Source organism: Macrobrachium nipponense, chromosome 7, assembly GCF_015104395.2.
Source record: "Macrobrachium nipponense isolate FS-2020 chromosome 7, ASM1510439v2, whole genome shotgun sequence".
Taxonomy (NCBI): domain Eukaryota; kingdom Metazoa; phylum Arthropoda; class Malacostraca; order Decapoda; family Palaemonidae; genus Macrobrachium; species Macrobrachium nipponense.
This window is the reverse complement of record NC_061109.1, coordinates 42,265,536-42,287,298: the sequence shown is the minus strand read 5'-3', so window position 1 is coordinate 42,287,298 and position 21,763 is coordinate 42,265,536. Positions and strand designations below refer to the sequence as shown.

General features: G+C 44.5%; 2 protein-coding genes across 9 annotated transcripts in view; one reads left to right on the top strand and one right to left on the bottom strand.

The window, feature by feature from the left end:
* The window catches only part of LOC135217344 (ecdysone-induced protein 74EF-like), an 865,315-nt gene that overhangs the window by 620,566 nt on the left and 222,986 nt on the right, over positions 1 to 21,763 (top strand). The gene's annotated exons all lie outside the window — the stretch shown is intronic.
* Positions 1 to 21,763, bottom strand: part of LOC135217345 (U7 snRNA-associated Sm-like protein LSm11) — a 327,200-nt gene that overhangs the window by 259,779 nt on the left and 45,658 nt on the right. The window lies entirely within an intron of this gene.

The following is a 21,763-nucleotide window of genomic DNA, read 5'->3' as shown; positions in this document are numbered from 1 at the left end:
CAGCACATTGGGACACCTTTTTCACCATGCAAGGATGTACAGAGGGACCATTTAGTTTTTACAATCTACATTGTTTGATTAGGCTGATCTGGCAACATAGTACCACCTGCACCTGGAGTATGTTGATAAGCAGATGAAGGTTGTATCTGGTCCACACCCATCCTTCCTTCAATGTGTCCAAAAATGAGAAAATTTTCATTAATTAGTAATTCGTCTCATCCACCCATCACTCCAAATTGTTCGTAAACTGTTTATGGGCACATATTGAAAAAAGAATAAGCAGGGAAACAGCTATTTCAGGCACCAGTGAAGTGAGTATAAGCAGAGGTGCTTGTGAATTACAAACTTTTCAAAAGACAACAGGTGACCGAACATGACCTGCATAAACAGCTTGTTGATGTGAGTGTCTTTTGGAAAACTCCCATTGATGCTATACTGACCATGAGACCCAGTACTTTATCCATTTTTTGGGCTGGCGATCACACTTCTCCCAGTTTACCAAGTTCCCCAGATTTTTTTTTTTTTTCTAATTTGATATGTACCAATCTTATAGTCACAACATGTCTAGGGATGCCAGGCTCAGCCAGTCATCAAAACATTGGCAGCCAATGAATCCATTCTGAATGGGCCCTGTCACTGTCAAGCTGCCCAATGGTGCTACAGGCATACCAAACTCATAGCAACAGGAGATCTGGATTGTCATTCTCACAGTCCTCCACCTTTCTTGTCTTCCTTGCCTGACTACTGTGCCATGCCCAATAAGCAGGGAGAAAGGGTTGAGAAGGACCTTTGCCCTCCAAAGGAGAAAGAAGGGCACTTGACACCTGATGCAGGTGCATGAGTTTTTACCTAGTGCCCAACATCACGGTCAACAACACAGTCACCCCTGAAAGCCAAAATTTCAACCACAAGGCAGACTAAGAAGAGGCTATGGCAACTGACTCCACAGCCACCACTTCAGAAGAGGAGAAAGCAATCCCCTAATTGTAGAGCTTTTCCAATGTAAGATCTAAAAATATTGACAGCATTGCTCATAGACTGATGGTCCTTAAGCACGTATTGTCTTTCACATGTCAACGAATGCAGTAGAATCTTCAAAGATCTGGTATAGGAAAGGGAATTCTCAGAACCAGAGAATCTACTTTCAGCACCCTAACATAAGTTGGGACCAAGGCAACTATATGAGAGTCATAGGCAGAGCAAACACAATGGTCTACTTGACTGACATTTTAAAGTGCTTGGGTATTGCTTCTGAACCTATCCCTAACCCTTTGCTCACAAGCGAGATCAAATAGCTTTCAAAGTACCCTTCAAGTTTGATATGGTGCATTGCTGATAAAATAGAACTAAAACAGCCCCTCCACAAAACTGAATTCCACTGGTTTTTTCCTACAGGACTGAACCATGACCGTTTGTCCATAGACAAGGCAGACTAGAGTCTGCATCCTTTTCTAACACCCTAGACTCAACCTGATGGTGCTAGGTATAAGGGAGCTAACTCTGCATTACCTCTTGATGCCACCTGTTGAGGAAGGAACCAACCTGGAAGGTGGATGTGGTTGGAATACGTACACCTGCAAACAGCATGGAAAACAAACAATCCACATGTAGCCAGGCAGCCACAACACACACTGGGAATTGGACTTAAGATGGGACCTGTGCTGTGAGGTAATTGCCCCTGCCATGTCAGGAATGACATTGGAGACAGAAAGGCTAACAGACTAGTCAATGCTGATAGCAGCATCTGATGTTGATCTAAAAATATTGACAGCATTGCCTCATTGGACATTTCTGCTTCAGTAAAACAAATATCTCTACAAAATTTAACCTCTGGGATTTTTTTTTTTTTTTTTTATTGTTTAACTGAACATCTTGCTGGTAGTCTCTCCACTCTTGGCATGTTTAACTGCCTGATTATACATTTTGCTCTAAAAGCAGATGGCCGAGGTTGCTTGGGGTGATTTCCATAAAACTGCCAGTGCCTTTCATTTCTGATGCAAATGCTGATCAAAGACTCACAGACACACTTAAATTAAATCTGTACCAGCTTTGAACAAGCAAGACATAATGTAGATCCAGAGGCATCTCACCAATATCTACCAGCATGTGCTCAGTGGGAGATGATTTAAATGCTCCAATAGATAATCTTACTCCTCCATGATATTTGAATTGAGCATTTTAAGGCTATGTATTAGGCTTTGCTGAAGTGTACACTTCACACCCATAAGTTAATTTGGAATAAACCAAAGCTTTGTATAGTCTCAACACCCGAGTTTGGTCTGCACCCCCAAGAAGTGCAAGACAGAACCCTAAGCACATTCATTGTGTTCAAGCATTTTGTCTTGATATACGTATACTTCAGATATGGAATCCAAGGCAGCTTGCTATCAAAAATCAAATAAAGAAACCTTTTCACCAATACATTGGATTCTCTGCCCATGTATGAACTGATTAAATTCTCTTATACAGCAAAAGTGTACGGTTACACTGTTTTACTAGCAGAAAATCTAAAACCATATATCTCAGCCTACTTTCCTATAGTACTACAGTGGTACCTCGAGATACGAAATTAATCCATTCCAAGGCGGATTTCGTATCATGAGCTTTTCGTATCTTGAACCGCATTTTACATGTAAAATGGCTAATCCGTTCCAAGCCCTACAAAAACACCCCAATAAATCTTATAATAAAGCTAAATTGACCAATAAACAATGAAATACTACAAAAATTTGGACCATTCAATACCTAACTCAATACGTACTAGTACTAAGATGTATGTACCTGTAAATAAAGTACGTACATCCTTACCTTTCGAGTGAGGCTATCTCCGAAAGTGGCGACAGTGGAGGAGGACAAACGGCAGAAAACTTCTTACCGTACGTACACTTAACTTTACAAAACACATTAAAAAATGTCAGGAAACACATTAACAAAACTGTAACACTTAACTTTACAAAAAACTTAAAATAAAAAAAAAAATTTCTTTTTCTTTTTTTATTTTTTATTATCTATATTATTATATATATATATATATATATATTATATATATATATATATATATATATATATATATATATATATATATATATATATATATACAAAATTTCAATTTCTTCACCACTTTCAACTTTCTGTTTTTTCATAGTATCAATTGGATCTTCCTCTTTGCTTACTCCTGCTAGTACTAAAGGCCTCTTTAAAAAATACATAACTATCCAAGGAAGATTGCCTCAGCCTGCTTTTCAAAATGCTCCTAAAAAGACTCGGGCAAACGTCTTCGAACTGCGCAAGCATATGACCTGTGTAAGCCTTCTCGGGGTGTCTCCTTTCTACAAATGATTGCAACTTATGAAAAGCAGCTGGAGCATCCTTAATTTCTGCCGTTGTCATAGGGTCGTCCTCCTCCTCCTTGCCGCTGCTAGAGAACTCTTCTTGAACAACGTTATGTTGCACAGCCTCCCACTCATTCAGGTCATCCGTCGTAAGCTCCTCTTGGTGCTCCTCTTCAAGAAAGTCATTGATGTCGTCCTCATCGACGACCAGCCCCATGGACTTGACGAGTGCAACAATCTCATCAAGATCTGGTTGCAAAACAGTTTCAGGATAGTCAACTGGTCCTAAATCTGCAGCACCAGTTTTGCCCACGTCTAATCCCTCAAAGTCTCGGGCGGATACGGTATCAGGCCAAAGTTTCCTCCACGAAGAATTCAAGGTTTGCCTCGAAATCTCCTGCCAAGCTTGATTGATGAGTCGGATGCATATCACAACAGCGAAATGCTCCTTCCAAAATTCACGCAAGGTGAGGTTTGTGGTATCGGTGATGTCGAAACATCTCTTGAAAAGATGTTTCGTATACAGCTTCTTGAAGTTCGATATCACTTGTTGGTCCATGGGCTGGAGGAGAGGGGTGGTGTTAGGCGGAAGATAAAGAACCTTGATAAACGAATACTTCGCTAGGATATCTTCCTCTGGGCTAGGAGGGTGAGCAGGGGCATTGTCCAACAACAGCAGACATTTGAAAGGGAGGCGCTTCTCTTCCAAGAATTTCTTCACTGTCGGGCCGAAACAGATTTACCCACTCGGTGAACAAAAGTCCCGTTACCCAGGCTTTCGCAATAGCCCTGCACATCACTGGAAGCTTCTCCTTTAGCACTTTGTGGGCCTTGAAGGCTCGAGGAGTCTCCGAATGATAGACAAATAAGGGGCTTCACTTTGCAATCCCCACTGGCATTCAAACAAAGTGCGAGCGTAATCCTGTCTTTCATAGGCTTATGCCCGGGAAGCTTCTTCTCTTCCTGCGTGATGTACGTCCGATGAGGCATTTTTTCCAAAAAAGGCCAGTCTCATCACAGTTGAAGACTTGCTGAGAACTGTAGCCTTCCTTGATTGTCATCTCATCCAACGTCTTAATAGAGGCTTCGGCCGCTTTCGTGTCCGAGCTGGCAGCCTCTCCATGCCGCACCACCGAATGGATGCCAGTCCGTTTCCGGAATTTTTCTAACCACCCATGAGAAGCCTTGAAGTCTGGGGTTGGCGTCGATGTCCCTTCTCCTCCGTCGTCTTCGGCCTGGGCAATCAAATCGCCGAAAATAGCCCTGGCCTTGTGGGAGATTGTCGTCTTGGTTATCGTATCGCCAGCGATTTCTTTGTCTTTTATCCAGACAAGAAGCAGCCTCTCCATCTCATCGTGCACATGGCTCCTCTTACTAGACAAAATTGTCACGCCCTTGGATAAGGATGGTGCCTATTGTCGACGGATTTCGGCCGTATTCCTTGGCGATCACACTCAATCGCATGCCAGCTTCATACTTTTTTATTATCTCCATTTTTGTATCCAAAGAAAGCATCCTCTTCTTTCCTACTTCAACTTTCTTGGGACCCATGACTATGTATATACTGTACGTAATTAAGTTACGTAGTACGTATACGTATGAAGTAAAGTTCTCACACAACATGATAAAGTAGTACTACAACGAAATCACTAATGAATTTACGTTAATAAACAAAATCGTATAGAACGAACGAATTTCGCATGCTTACGATACCAATGATGCCGCCAAGTGGCCGAAAAAGCACACCGCTACATACGATGCATGATGGGATCATGGGAGAGATGCTGACCAATAGGAGAGCAAGATCTTATGGCGGTGACTAGCATCAGGAACCAATGGGAGAGTGGGAGGATGCTGGCGAGTCTACTAAGTTGGCGGCGTGCGAGTTTTAAAATTGTTATCGGTGGTCCGGGCGAATCTCGGGACATAACAGCAATAACCTTTCGTATCTTGAGCAATTTTCGTATGTAGAGCAAAAAAAAATCTTCGTATTTGCTTTCGTATCTCGAGTTTTTCGTAAGTTGAGCCTTTCAAATGTCGAGGTACCACTGTATTTCAGTGCCTCCCCCCCACCCCATTTTTATGCGTTTCTTATTTCCCAGTTTCATCTTGATTTTTATTTTGCGGGAAAATTTTTTCACTTGTCCGCGGGGGAAATTTCACTTATTCGTGAATTTTTTCATAGAGCAATATTCCCTAATCACAAAAAATTATTAATTATCTCTCTCTCTCTGATGATATGTAGAAATCACAAAGACTGGACTATTCTCCTATCCGGAGACTTTAACTTTCCTTTCGCAGATTGGAAAGAACGAATAGGAGATTGTAGTTGTATTTATACATATAAAAAAAGAGTAATAGTAGTGCAGAAGATAGGAGGCAATTTGAAAAGCTATTAGATATGCTACTAGAATACAACATTCAACAAATAAATCACCTCCCAACAAGAAAGGAAAATACTTTAGACCTAGTACATATTTGTAAATGAGGTGAATTGTGTTAAAGAAATAATAGTTTATAATGCGAGTATTTCAGACCATAAGCTCATAGAATTAACAATCCATTCCAAAGCAAGTGAAAACGGAGATAAGCAAGAGATGAAAACGTGGGAAGGATATGGAAAATACAATTTCTACAGTAAGACTATAAGATGATCAGAAATAAATGAAGAATTAAACGAAGATTGGGATAACATTCGCAAGTGATGATATACAGGTAAATACGGATATATTATATCAAATATTAGATAAAATAGTGGAGAAATATATACCGAAGAAGAAAAGTAAACATCAGTCATGCATACCAAGAGACAGAAGGATCTTGTTCCAGAAAATCAGAGTGGGAAAAAAGGTCTTGCAAAAGAAAAGAATGCATGGAAAGTGATGGAACTAAAAAGTAAAATAGAAAATGCAGAACAAAAGATTATACAATCAAAAGAAAATGAAAAATGGGACTTGGAAGAAAAAACCCTAGTAAATATTAAGCAAAACCCCAAACTATTGTACTCATCTGCGAAAAAGATGAATAAACGAAGAATAGAAATAGGCTCTCTAAGAAATGAAGGGAGATTAACAAATGAAAAAAAGGAAATTTACCCCTAGAATTGATAATGAAGATAATGATACAGAAATAAGGGATGAAAATATTATCAGACATAGATATTAATGAAGCCAATATTGTGCAGGCTATTAATGAAATTAAAAATGGATCAGCAGCTGGGCCAGATGGTCTCCCTGCCATTTTGTTAAAGAAAGTGGTTCACTCTATCGCAAAGCCGCTTGCAATATTATTAAGGCAAAGTGTAGATACAGGCAAGATTTATGATGAGCATAAATTAGCATATACAGTGGACCCCCCGTATTTGCGGATTCACATATTCGCGGATTTCTCTCGGGAACGTTTCCCTGCATTATTCTCAGAAAATTCGCTGTATTTTTCTATGAGAAATATCCACAAATTCCTGGTTTTTTTTATCAATTTCATCATAAAATGCACTTTTTGTGATAAAACTATTAAAAAAACCAAGTATGAACATTTTTAGTGGTTTTTCTTAAGTTTTAACTAACAAAATAGGCTGTTTTTAGCGTTTTTATAGGGGTTCCAAACATTCGCGGATTCTAACTATTCGCTGGGGGGTCTGGTATGCATCCCCCGCGAATACGGGGGGACCACTGTATTACCCCTACTTTTAAAAGTGGATCAAGACTAGAGCTCTGCAAGTAATTATAGGCCTGTGAGTCTAACATCACTTATTATGAAAGTGTAAGAGAGGGTAATGAAGGAAAATATTATGAAACATTTAATAAAAAATAATTTGTTTAATATAGGACAACATGGTTTTGTACCCGGAAAAAGTACACAAACCCAACTGTTAGTCCACCATGAGAACATATATAAAAATATGATAAACAGAAAAGAAATAGATGTGGTTTATCTAGACTTAGCAAAAGCTTTTGACAAGGTAGATCATAATATATTAGCAAAGAAAATTATAAAACATGATATAGTGGACAGAGTAGGAGGATGGATAAAAGAATTTCTACACAACAGAAAATAGATAGTTATTGCAAACGATGAGAAATCGGATGAAGCTAAAGTAATATCCGGTGTGCCACAAGGTATGTTGTTTGCTGCATTGTTGTTTGTTATTAAGATTGCAGACATAGACAGTAATGTTAAGGACTCGGTAGTGAGTAGTTTCGCCGATGATACAAGAATAGAGAAATTACTTGTGATGAAGATAGGAACTCGCTACAAAGAGACCTTAACAAAGTATATGAATAGGCAGAGGTAAATAGGACAGTATTTAACTGATAAATTTGAATCAATAAATTATGGAGATAAAGAAGGAAACCTATATGCATATAGGGGACCTAATAAAGACAATGACTAATAAGGAAGCAGTTAAAGACCTTGGTGTGATGTTGAATTGGAAAATGTCATGCAATGATCAAATAGCAATTTTATTGGCAAAATGCAAAGCAAAAAATGGGAATGTTGTTACAGTTCTTCAAAACAAGAAAAGCTGAACACGTGATTGTGCTTTATAAAACGTATGTTCGTAGTCCACTTGAATATATGGTACCCATACTACCAAAAGGATATTGCACAAATAGAGTGTACAAGGGTCCTTTACAGTTAGAATAGAAGAAGTTAAGGATCTTGACTACTGGGAAAAACTACAATTTTTAAAATTATATACTAGTCTAGAAAGGAGAAGAGAACGCTACATGATAACACAGGTATGGAGACAGATAGAAGGAATTGCCGAAAACATCATGGAGCTAAAAATATCAGAAAGAGCAAGTAGAGGTAGATTAATTGTGCCCAAAACTATACCAGGAAAACTAAGCAAAGCACACAGGACATTAATCCACTACACACCAGCATCAACAATGCAGCGTCAATTCAATGCATTGACAGCTCATCTGAGGAATATATCCTGAGTGAGCGTAGATGTGTTTAAGAATAAGCTCGACAAATATCTAAGCTGAATCCCAGACCATCCAAGATTGGAAGATATAAAATATACCGGAAGATGCATTAGCAATTCTCTGATAGACATTAGAGGTGCCTCACACTGAGGGACCTGGGGCAACCCGAACAAGATGAAAGGTCTGTAAGGTAAGGTCTCTCTCTCTCTCTCTCTCTCTCTCTCTCGTAATTATTTTCCGGCGCCAATATTCGGTTAGCTGTGCCGTTACACAGATTTTTAGTACTGTTATCGCTGATTTTCGGTTAGCAGCATCAGCTGGGAACAGAAGCCCCACTGTTAACTGAGGGCTGCCTGTAATTAACATTTTCATTAAAATGATATGTACAGTAGAGTACATATATTGACATACTAAAGGAGAGAGAGAGAGAGAGAGAGAGAGAGAGAGAGAGAGAGAGATAAATTCTTTCCTAATTACAATTTCCCCCTTCAGCAGATCTGCAAACAAAAGGATACAGTCGACCCCCATATTTGCAGTCTCAGCATTCACGGACTCTCATATTCGCAGATTTCTCTATGGGCCATATCTACCCATTATTGGGATTAATTTGCTTACTTGCAGTTTTTTTCTATGAGAAATATCCACAAATTACTGTATTTCTGGGCCAAGCCCAGTGTCCCTTTGTGAAATATCCCTTCAGTTCATATTTCTAAGGTAAATAATGCTAACATTATCAGAGAAAAATAAAAGAGGGGGATGTCAGAGTATTCTGACTCGCTCACTCTAAATAAAAGGGAGTGTTGGTATGGTACTGGGGCGAGTGAGACCACTACCACGGACCTCTTGTCATTTAGATCTCTCCTCCACCAAAATCCCCCTGCCAGAGAGCTGGTACACAGCCTGCGCCAGCAACTACTACTACTCATCCAACCACGTTAACACCAGCGCCTCTGGTGGCCATCCTTTCCGTTAGCGACACCTGGCCCGCGCATGCTTTTTTGCTCTCTGTGTTTTGTGCTGTTATTTTGGATTTACCACTGCATTATGGAACTTCAAGCCATCGCCGCAGCTAAGTTAAGTACTGCCTAAAGGTTACACGTAATTTTAGCCAGACAGGACCCGTTTTTCAACCGTTTTTTAGGTATATTAACGGTACCTCCTGCGTCTGGTCTCGGGCTCGCCATGCCGGCTCGCCTCGTGTGTTTCTTAGCTAGCTCGGGTAGTTCGCAGACCCGGGGACAGATCCTACAATTCCAGAACCATTACCCCAAATAACAAAATGCATAGAATAAAAGTTGTCCAGAATTCCAAAATATACCAGAAAAAGGATTTTGACGTAAGGAAAAATCTATTTCTGGGCGATTGGCTCGTGTCGCTTGCGCGAAATATCCTTTAATCTATTATTTCTAGGGTAAATGTACTAACACATACCAGAGAATAAATAAAATAAAGAAAAAGGTCAGTATGACTGACTCGTCCACCCTCTAGGAGGGTTCGGTATGAACACTAGGCGAGTGAGACCACTACCACGAGCCAAATGCCAATAGAAATCTCCCACTACAAAAACCCTCCAAGAGGGGAGCCGTCCCACAGAGGAGCAGCTCGTACTACTACTACACCATCCCATGCTTGCGACTGCTGCGCCTCTAGTGGACATCCTTTTTCGTTAGCTCGCACGAGTTACAAGTGCTATTTTTCTCTCTGTGTATTTTGTGCCCTTTCTTCGATCCGACCATTTTACGCCAAAATAACATCCGCCGATATTTCCCGTGAAGCTTAAATTTTTTTTTCTAAGTACCCACTTGATGTGAAGGCTGACACGGCGGTCGGAAGCTCCCGTAGTTCTGAGTTGGGCCGCAGAGCGCGGTAAGGTCGGCCCGCCCCCAACGCGGGAAATTTTAAACCAAACCAATCCTCTATCAGGTTGACCCAGGTCATACCCAAGGGACATGGATTAACTTCCTCCCAACCAATAAAAACGTGTCCCATGAATATGAATCAGACAATCATACCTGCAGTCACAAAATTTGCCCTTTCCGTTCTACACCGCCGCCATGGATAGAACTCACTCCATATTGTTTCCGAAAAGTGTTACTGCTGACCAGTTCGATCAATATACGCATTTGTATATTAGTATCCTTATCGAGTTTTAACGAAACACTGACGAATTTATGACGTGGTTATACAGTGGCGTGTCCTTAAACGGAGCGCGCTACCGAGACACGGTACGCAGAAAGAACTTTACGAAAGCTATTTTTCTACATACTGTATCCAGAAGTGGTCCGTGTCTATTTCGGGCATTCCTGAAATTGATCAAACGTATCTATCCGCTCAAAAGCCGCCCGACATCCCCCATCTCAAATTGGATTTCCTGGCCCGAAACAATAAGACCAGGACCTTCTACCAGCGAGCCACGTGATCCCTCACCCATTCCAAAGAGGCCGAGACTGATGCCTTCATCTACCCCTTCATGGTCATCGGACAGCAGCGACTTTGAAATGTGAATAAGGTAAGTTGTATATTAATGTTTGTTAGCCTTAAAATGTTATTGTTATAATACAATTAAGTTTGTTCATACTTACCTGGCAGATATATATAATTAAGTGCCCTCCCACCTCCCCTCAGGAGACAGTGGCACTGAGAAAATATGAATAGAAAATGGGAATAGAAAATGGGAATGGTTCCTGATATCCGCCTCCCAGCGGCGGGAATGGGTACTACCACCTGGCCGCCCACTGCGTGTGCCGCGAGTTTTGAAATTCTGTCGGACTTCGGAAAATACAGCTATATATATATCTGCCAGGTAAGTATGAACAAACTTAATTGTATTATAACAATAACATTTTGTTCATGTCACTTACCTGACAGATATATATATAGCTGAATCCCACCTTCGGATGGTGGGAAGAGACAGAATAGGATTTGTAGGAAACTTAAATTAAGTAGATGATGTACACCTTGGTTCCTCACCTGTTAGCAAAGTAGACTCTGTGATTACTGTCACTTAAGCCTGCTTCTGCTTAATCAGAGTTGCCAGCCAGGTGGAGACCTGTAGTGCTGGTGCGCTCTGGATGCTCTGTCAACGGGGACGTGACCTCAACGTGACAAGACCATCGAGCCATACATATGAGGGCAACGAAGCAACTGACCACCACCTGACCAACTAACCAAGATCCCCTGAACACTAAACTAAGAGATGGGAGATCTTCACACAAGACTCACCACAAACCAAAAACACAACAATAAAAAACTAACCTAAACCTAACTAAGGGATAGGGAAAGAGCTACCTCCAGCCCCCAAGACTGTGTCTGCAGAAACGTATGGCCCAAGAGAACAACAGTCCTCGTACATTGTTCTCACATCTCTTAAGTAGTGTGAGGCGAATACCGAATTGCTCCTCCAAAAGGTGGCATCAAGGATGTCCTTGATCGACATGTTCCTTTGGAAGGCAAGCGAGGTTGCGACAGCTCTGACCTCGTGAGCTTTCACTCGCAAGAGGCTCAAATCAGTCTTCTGATAAGATGAATGAGCCTCTTTTATTACGTCTCTCAGAAAGAAAGCCAAAGCATTCTTGGATAATGGTAAATCGGGTCTTTTCACCGAACACCACAGATTATCTGAGAGACCTCGTACCTCCTTCGTCTTGCGAACATAAAACTTTAGAGCCCTGACAGGGCACAGGGCTCTCTCAGGTTCTTGGCCCACAAGGCTTGTCATACCCTTAATTTCGAAGCTCTTGGGCCACGGGTTAGACGGGTTCTCATTTTTCGCTAAGAAAGTGGGACTCAAAGAGCAGACAGCGTTGTCACCTTTGAAGCCCACCTGTTTACTGATGGCTTGAATTTCGCTAACTCTCTTCGCCGTTGCCAGAGCAGTTAGGAAAAGAGCCTTCTTTGTCAAGTTCCTAAGAGACGCTGCATGGAGAGGCTCGAAAGGACTCGACATCAAAAGTCTTAGAACTAAGTCTAAGTTCCAGGAAGGAGGCCTCGCCTGAGGTATCTTGGTTGTCTCGAACGATTCAGAGCATCATGAAGATCTCTGTTGTCAGTAAGGTCTAGGCCTCTGTGTCGGAAGACCGCTGACAGCATACTTTTATATCCCTTGATGGTCGGGACTGCCAACTTCTGCACATTCCTTAAGAATAGCAGGAAATCGGCTATTTGGCTCACAGAGGTAGTGGAAGAGGAAATTCCCTCCTTTCTACACCATGCCCTGAAGGAAGCCCACTTCGACTGGAAAACAGCTCTCGATGAAGCCCTCCTTGCGTTGGCGATCGCTTTTGCAACTGCTTTAGAAAAACCTCTCGCTCTGGCCAACTTTTCGATAGTCTGAACGCAGTCAGGTCCAGAGCGGAGAGGTTTCGGTGATATCTTTCGAAGTGGGGCTGTTTGAGTAGATCTTTCCTCCAGGGCAACGTCCTCGGAAAGTCTACGAGGAAGGACATTACCTCCGTGAACCATTCTCTTGCGGGCCACATCGGGGCGACCAGGGTCAACCTCGTCCCCTCTGACGCCGCGAACTTCCTCATGACTTCCCCATGATCTTGAATGGCGGGAAGGCATACAGGTCTAAGTTCGTCCAGTTCCAGAGCAGTGCATCTATAGCGATTGCTCCCGGATCCAACACAGGTGAGCAATAAAGAGGCAACCTCTTCGTCCTCGACGTCGCAAATAGATCGACTAAAGGAGTCCCGGCCCACAGCTTCCATAACTCCCGACAAACGTCTTGGTGCAGAGTCCATTCCGTCGGCAGGAATTTTTGGCCGTCCTTGTCGGCTTGAGAAGGTCTGCTCTGACGTTCTGGACTCCTGCGATGAATCTCGTCAGGATCCTGATTCGCCTTGCATTTGCCCACAGCAGAATCTCCCTCGCTAAGTAAAATAGAGGACGGGAGTGTGTACCTCCCTGATTCTTTAGGTACGCAAGGGCCGTGGTGTTGTCCGAGTTGACTTGGACAACTTTGTCTGCAACCTTTGCTTGGAAGAACTGTAGCGCCAGGAAAACCGCCGCTAGTTCCTTCACATTGATGTGCCAGGACACCTGTTCCCCCCTCCAGGTGCCTGACACTTCCTCCCCTCCTAGTGTTGCTCCCCATCACGACACGGAGGCGTCGGAAAACAACACTAGGTCGGGGCTCAGAAGCTTTAGAGACAAACCCTCTCGAAACTTCCGAGGATCTAACCACCATCTTAGATGGGTTTTCACTGATTCGGTGATCATAAAGGTCGCATCCAGATCCTCTTTGACTCTCCATTCTTCTGCCAGGAAAAACTGGAGAGGTCTGAGGTGTAGTCTCCCCAGGGAAACAAACTTTTCCAGCGAGGAAATGGTCCCCAGCAGACTCATCCATTCCCTCGCGAGCAAGTTTCCTTCCCCAGGAAGGCCGAAACTCTCTCTAAGCCTTGCAGCTGTCGTTCCTGGGACGGAAACGCCCGAAAAGCCACTGAATCCATCTGAATCCCCAGATACACAATGGACTGTGTTGGGGTCAGATGTGACTTTTCGAGGTTGACCAGAAGTCCCAGGGACCTCGCCAAGGCTAACGTGAACTGAAGGTCCTTCAGACACCTCTCTTTTGACGATGCTCTGACTAGCCAATCGCGAGATTACAATTACACTCTTATCCCCTGCAGAATGTAACCATCTCGCTACATTCTTCATGAGCATGGTAATAACATCGGAGCCGTGCTTAAGCCGAAACAAAGGGCTCTGAATTGCCAGACTTTGTCTTTCAAAACGAACCTCAGATACTTTCTTGAAAGAGGGTGGATTGGAACGTGAAAGTATGCGTCCTGTAGGTCCAAGGACACCATCCAGTCGCCCGGTCTCAAGGCTCCTAGAACAGACTGAGGCGTTTCCATCTTGAACTTTTTCTTTTCTATGAAAAGATTTAGCCTGCTCACGTCTAGGACTGGACGGTCACCCCCGTACGTACTGCTTTGGTACCAGGAAAAGTCTGTTGTAATATCCTGGTGACCCCAGGTCTAAGACCTGCTCCACCGCTCTTTTCTCGATCATTTGATCCAAAAGATCGAAAAGAATCTGTCGTTTCTCCCCTTGATATGAAGGAGAAAGATCTATGGGAGTCGTGGATAGAGGAGGAGGATCCAAAAAGGGAATCTTGTACCCCTGTTCCACTATCTTGAGGGACCAAGCGTCCGTATCTCTCTCTCTCCACACTCCCGCAAATAACTTCAGCCTGGCTCCGACTGGTGTCTGAAGGACTTGATTTTCACTTACTTGATTTTGGCTTAAAAGAAGCTCTTCCTCTTGAAAGCCCTCTCCCTCGAGGAGCAGCTCTCGAGGGAGGAGCCCCACGAAAGGGTTTAACCTTCCTTGGTGGTCGTCCAAAAGAAGACGTAGTAGGGACTGCGGGACGTCTCGAAGACTGGGCCAAGAGGTCCTGAGTAGCCTTCTCTTGTAAGCTAACTGCCAGGTCCTTCACCATAGTCTGGGGGAAGAGATGGTTCGAAAGAGGCGCAAAGAGAAGCTCCGCTTTCTGAGCCGTAGAAACTGATTTTGCAGTAAAATTGCAGAACAGCGCTCTCTTCTTAAGAAAGGCAGTGCCGAAATGAGACACTAGCTCTTCCGAACCATCCCTGACGGCCTTGTCCATGCAGGATAACACATTGGACAGCTCCCCCAGACTTAACGAGTCCGGACTCCTAGATTGAAGATCTAGGACTCCCAAGCACCAGTCTAGGAAGTTGAAGACTTCCAGAGTCCTTAAAAGTCCTTTCATGTGATGGTCTATCTCCGTAGGCGTCCATGAAATCTTAGATGTCGACAAAAGAGACCTCCTCTGAGCGTCGACCAGACTAGCAAAATCCCCTTGGGATGACGAAGGGATCTTAACACCTACTTCTCCTTTGGTCTCATACCAAACGCCACCTTTCCCACTGAGTCTTGAAGGAGGAAGGGCGAAAGTCGACTTGCCCTGATCCTTCCGTCGTTCCATCCAGTCTTGCAACTTCCTAAACACCCTCTTGGTGGACAACGAAGTTTTCATTTCCACGAACTCCGGGACCTTGCAATACTTTGACAAAGAAAACAGAGGGTGGAGACCTGGGAGCTGCAGGCTGGAACTTGTCTCCAAACGACGAGCGTAACAGTCGCACCAGCACTTTATAGTCCGAAACTGATGAAACCGAAGGTTGCTCCTCCTCAACCGAGTCCGCCAGACTACTAAACTCTCCTTCCTCCCTAAGAGGAATCGGAGACTGCTCCTCCGGAGAGGGCGTGCGCCCAACGGGTCTAGCCTTCAGCAAAGACCTTCGAGGTTTGGGTGCAGAAGCTTCTTCAATGCGACCGACTTTCTGTCGATCCTTAGAGCATGAAGAATGAAGAGCGTCTTGACCGCGCTGAGCGTCAAAAGAGGCTACTTGGGCTGTTCTAACTCGCTCTAGAGGAGCGTCCTTACGCTTCCCGCTAAAGCGTCCAGCCTTCGCTTTCAAAGCGTCCTTCTGGGCGCTCTCGAAAGTCTTCTCGTACGGCAAAGAGTCTAACAAAGCGTCCTGCCGAGCGTCCTCCGAAGCTTCCTGACGCGCGGTCTGTGCAGGACGTCGAGAGGGAAGAAAAGCGTCCTGTCCACAAGACTTCCTACAGGAAGAACGAGATCGGGGGAGCCCCGCAGGAGACGCAAGAGGAGAAAGAGACAAACGAGGAGAAGGAGAAGGGGACTGCTTCGTCCTCTTGACAGGCAGCCTGACGTCCTTCCTACGTTTAGGCTCGACTGCTGCTGGGCGAGTCTTCTGAGCCATCAAAGCCGACAATTGGTCTTGAAGGGGACACAAGAAGAATGTTCTTCGTTGGTGAAGAAAACTAAAGGAGGTGAAGGGCTGAACTGCGTGAAGACGAGGGCGCGAGGGGACGCCTCCTTCCTTCTCACAGGTCCAGCTACCGCCTCTCCGAAGAGCGAATGTAGCGCTTCTCAGCGCCATCCTCAGAAGACGTTCCTACCTCTCTTCGTGGCGGAAACGCGTCATACGACGCGGGTGAAGACCGCAACGATAACGGAGAGAGAGGACGTGAAGCGTCCTCCCTCGGAAAAGTCCTTTTCAATGGACGCGAGTCTCTCCAAGCGCTCCACCCCTTGCGCGGGGAGGGCGCCTCGGAGGACGAAAAACAGTCCTTGAGGATGCGAGCCTGGGCACGCTCCTTGGCAGCCTGGGAACTAACAACAGGTCCTGCCGAAGGGACGCCAGATCGGTGGGGAGCCCCCGTAACCCCTCTTGCGGACTTTCGACATACCCCCACTCCCTGAGTCCTGGGAGTCCGATAGAGGTTCTAGGGCCTAGAGGCATTATGGGGCCGATCTGACGCCCCCTCCACAACACTAGGGGCACGATCACACACTTTAACTGAGCCGGTTTCCAAGGCTAACACTTTTGATTCTAGAGTGCGTAACGACTCTAAAATCAGAGAAAGGGCATTACCTTCTCCAGACACAGAATCAGGGCCCGAAGGCAACAACACAGGTTTAGGTGAAACAAATTCTACTGGTGTTAATGCAGGTGAAATGTTACTTACCTTTCGAAGAACCGCTCTTGGAGGAAGACCTCCTGATCCTATCGCGTTCCAATTTACGCCGATAAGAATCATACACCTTCCATCCATCATCGGTCAAACCTTCGCATTCATTGCACCGATCATCCAATAAACATACATGCCCCCTACACCCCATACATACTGTGTGAGGATCTACCAATGATTTAGGTAGCCTCACCTTACAATCACTCTTCACACACACTCTGAAACTCACTGAACTTGATCCAGACATCACGTTTACAGAAAAGCCAATCCAAAATCAAAACACAGTCCACTATCGCGTATGCCAATCCAACAATCCAGAATCAATAACCAAAAGTCAATCCAGATACTTAGAACGAGTCAATCCAAAAAATCCTAGGCGGAGGTCTGTAAACAGTTGTTTACCGACCGGCGACAGAAAAAATATGAATTGAAAATGGGAATGGTCCTGATATCCGCCATCCCAGCGGCGGGAATGGGTACTACCACCTGGCCGCCCACTGCGTGTGCCGCGAGTTTTGAAATTCTGTCGGACTTCGGAAAATACAGCTATATATATATCTGTCAGGTAAGTGACATGAACAAAACTAGTGTTTCGGTTAGTTTGAAGCCAGTACCGAAGCGCGTGTTCGAACAGTACTGTTTCGGTTAGTTCGAAGCCAGTACCGAAGCACGTGTTCGAACAGTAAGGCCGTGGCGAACGAGGAAGGTGTTCACTGTTACAGTTATGGGGGGATTTATAGCCTAGGCTAGTCGTGTTTTTTTCCGGCCTTACTGTAACCTCTGTGGTTAGCGTGCACAGCGCAATATTACCTCTTGCCAGAACATGTCTTGCCTGCCAAGAATCTTTAAAAATGCAGATAAGGCGCGAAGCGCCGTTCCACTGTGGCCTTACTGTAACCTCTGTGGTTAGCGCGCGCAGCGCAATATTACCTCTTGCCAGAACATGTCTCGCCTGCCAAGAATCTTTAAAAATGCGGATAAGGCGCGAAGCGCCGTTCCACTGCGGCCTTACTGTAACCTCTGTGGTTAGCACGCGCAGCGCAACATTACCTCTTGCCAGAACATGTCTCGCCTGCCAAGAATCTTTAAAAAATGTGGATAAGGCGCGAAGCGCCGTTCCGCTGCGGCCTTACTGTGGGGTCTAAGCTTCTAATTTAATGTCGGTTTGTGGTAGCCTAGGCTAGATGTTTTACATGTAGGCTAGTCTTTCAAAAGTTTGGCAATGTAAGGGGTCCTAGGCTAGCCTAGCCTACCTCAACCTTGAATGCAGAGTAAGGGGTCGGAGCCTATGTCGGTTAGTGGTAGCCTAGTCTAGAAGTTTTATATGTAGGCTAGTCGTTCTAAAGTTTTGCAATGTAAGTGGTCTTAGGCTAGCCTAGCCTACATCAACCTTGAATGCAGAGTAAGGGGTCAAACTTTTGAATTAAGGGTCACAGTTCTGGGTCTCAAAACCGGGAATTGAGTTACGTGCGTCGTGAAAGTCCAACGCTGCTCCTCCCCATTTGATGTTTTTCAGGCTTTATTTTTACTGGGTCAATTACAAAAAAGGGCCAAAAATGTTATTCTCAGATATTTTTTCCCGCGAAAATCGATCGTCCCTGGGTCTGTAGTGGCTCCGCTAGCTCCTTCGGTCTTCCATACCATCGTGGCTATTGCTGTGCAGTATTTATGATTATATTTATGTGTGGTGCAAGGTGTGCTACCGAATTTTATTTTATATCTCATCGTACTATTCAGGAATCCTATGCCTTTAGGTCTTAGCTCAGTGTTCATGCATGCATGTGCCTTTGTCTAGGTCTGTTAGGCATGTGGGGTCATAGCCCCTCTCTCTTTCTTTAGTCCTACCACCCTGGCCGTCGCCCTCCGTTTATACGTATCAGCAGAGGCCAGCTCCCGAGTAGTTGGGCTTTCTACCTTCCAGGTGGGTTAGCCTAGCTTCTCTAGGACGTTTCTTTTCCTTTCTCTTCGATTCCCTTCCTTTCTGTTTTAATACGATGTATTTTCTGTGTAATGTGTATGTTGCATGTTAAGCCTAGGCTATCTCTTTTCGCCTGGTCTGTTCGTACGCGTGGTCCTACCACGTTCGCGGTGGGCCAGACGATCGCCACGAGCCACCAGCTCAGTCCCCCTTCCTGCTTCCCTCCCCATAGCGGGGGGGAGGCAGACCACGCTTGCTCACGGTTGCCATGGTAACCAACCGGGCTCTCATCCCCTCTTCCTCTCTACCCAGGGAGGATACGGGAGTTACGGGGGGAGGGGTCCTGAGTCTGGCTCTTTGTACCGTTCTCTTTCTGGCCTCCAGCGGGGGTCCCTTGAGCGTTCGGGTTGGGTTGGCCACCCCGCCCGCTCGTACTTGGTCCTCCTCAGGGTCCCCTCCTCAGCTCTCTCCTTCCCTCGGCCACCCCCTGCCTTCCCACCGCGCTAGCGACAAGCTTAACTGGCTTCGCCAGTCCAGCGGGGGGTGGCGGAGAGTAGCTCTCTCATGCATCTGTATCTAATTATATATGGTTTTACAATTATTCTTTATATTTGTGTTATCATTATATTACCTATTCTGCTAGGCTGGCGGAGTGCCCGCTCACCATCCGGGTCCTCCTCCTGCTTGCAGAATTTTTGTTATTTATCTGGGATTAATCCTCTCATGTTTCTCCGCTGTCCTTGTACCCCCACCCTCATTGTATAGACTGGTAGCTGGTTCGGTGAAACCCTTTACTCCGGTTTTTTGTACCGGAAAATGAAATTGTTAAGATACAATAAAGTTTTACACATACTTACCTGGCAGATATATACTTAGCTTATGTCTCCGACGCCCGACAGAATTCAAAACTCGCGGCACACGCTACAGGTAGGTCAGGTGATCACCCCCTACCGCCGCTGGGTGGCGGTAATAGGAATCATTCCCGTTTTCTGACAGAATTTTTCTTCCTCCTATCTCCTGAGGGGAGGATGGGTGGGCCATTAAACGTATATATCTGCCAGGTAAGTATGTGTAAAACTTTATTGTATCTTAACAATTTCATTTTTACACATGCAACTTACCGGGCAGATATATACTTAGCTGATTGGCACCCTTGGAGGAGGGTAAGAGATAGTTATCAATATGAATAGCAATTCAAAAACAGGGAAAACAACTTTTGTTGTAGGTACTATAAATCACTTAAATACCTTGATTCCTACCTTATTGGGCAGAAGACTTCATGAGAACTGTCTATGAGTCTGCTTGCCTCAAGAGTTCCAGTGAGGATGAGACCTATCACTGAGAACCCTTCTGGATCATGTCAATGGGGGCGAGCCCGCTTACTCGACAGAGCCTTATTTGGATCATACCAAGGGGCCTATCCACTTACATGTAGAGCCTTCACCTTTGTCGTATCAACGGGGACTAACCCTCTTACAAGACAGAGCCTAGGTCCAAAACATTACAAGGAGCATGAAAACAACCAATCTCGACCACCTGACCACACTACTTTGTTATACACTACGAATTGAAAATGGTACTTTTTCCTGACCACTTTCAATCGACCATAAAAACAACACCACAAGATTAAAATCCCTAATCTATCTAAACTAAGCTAGATTGGTTTCAGCCCCCTGTCCCAGCACCGAATCCGCAGACCACCGTAAGGTCCGAGAGAGAAGCACTTATCATAAGGTCACACGTACAATCTCTCAAATAGTTAGACGCAAACACAGAATTGCATCTCCAATATGTGGATCCAATTAAGTCGTTTAACGACATATTCTTGTGGAAAGCTAATGAGGTTGCTACGGCTCTGACCTCATGCGCTTTCACTCTCAGCTGCCCGAGGTATTCCTCTTCACAGGCCACATGTGCTTCTTTAATAGTTTCTTGATAAAGAATGCCTGTGCATTCTTTGACATCGTTCTTCTCGGATCTCTTACGAGCACCAAAGGCTCTCTGAGTTTCCTCCCATTTGTTTTTTTCCTCTCTAGATAGAACTTGAGGATCCTTACCGGACACACAGAGTTCTCTCTATTTCTCTCCCTACCAGGGAAGTCAATCCTTTAAACTTCAAACGTCCTTGGCCAAGGCTTAGAAGGATCTCATTTTTTGCTAAAAATAGGGGGTTAAATGAACACACTGCAGAATCCTTCCTGAAGCCCACTGTGCCTTCTAAAGCCTGGAGTTCACTAATCCTTTTAGCTGATGCTAATGCAAAGAGAAAAAATTGATTTTCTACAAAGTCAAGTCTCTGAACGTTGAAGGGTTATTGGGAGGTTTTTCAAATTTCTCTGACATGAGAAACCTCAGTACCACATCCAGGTTCCAGCTGGGTGGTCTCTGTCTTGGACTTCGAGTCTCAAATGATTTAATCAAATCGTGTAAATCTTTGTCATCCGTGATGTTTAGCCCTGTATGTCTAAACACCAAGGAAAGCATACTTTTATAACCTTTTATAGTCGAGACTGCAAGGTTACATTTTAGTCTCAAATATAAGAGGAAATCTGCTATTTCCGTCACAGAGGTACTGGAAGAGGATACATTCTGATTCCTGGCCCACCTTCGGAACACTTCCCACTTCGACTGGTACACGCGTATAGTTGACGGCCTTCCTGGCCCTTGCAATTGCCTTTGTAGCAGCAGCGCGTGAAAAACCCTTCGCTCTGACGAGTCCTTCGACAGTCTGAAGGCAGTCAGACCGAGCGCGGGGAGGTTTTTGTGGTATCTGTCGAAGTGGGGCTGTCTGAGAAGATCGTTCCGTAAAGGAAGGTACCTTGGAAAATCTATCATCCATTCCAGTACCTCTGTGAACACTCTTGAGCTGGCCAAAATGGGGCGATTAGGGTCAATTTTACTCCTTTCGTCAGAACAAACTTCCTTATTACGTTTCCTATGATCTTGAAAGGAGGAAAAGCGTGAGCCGTCTATTCCTTCCCAATTTAGGAGTAGGGCCGCTATCGCTACTGCTCTTGGATCTGAAATCGGAGAGCAGTAGTTCTCCA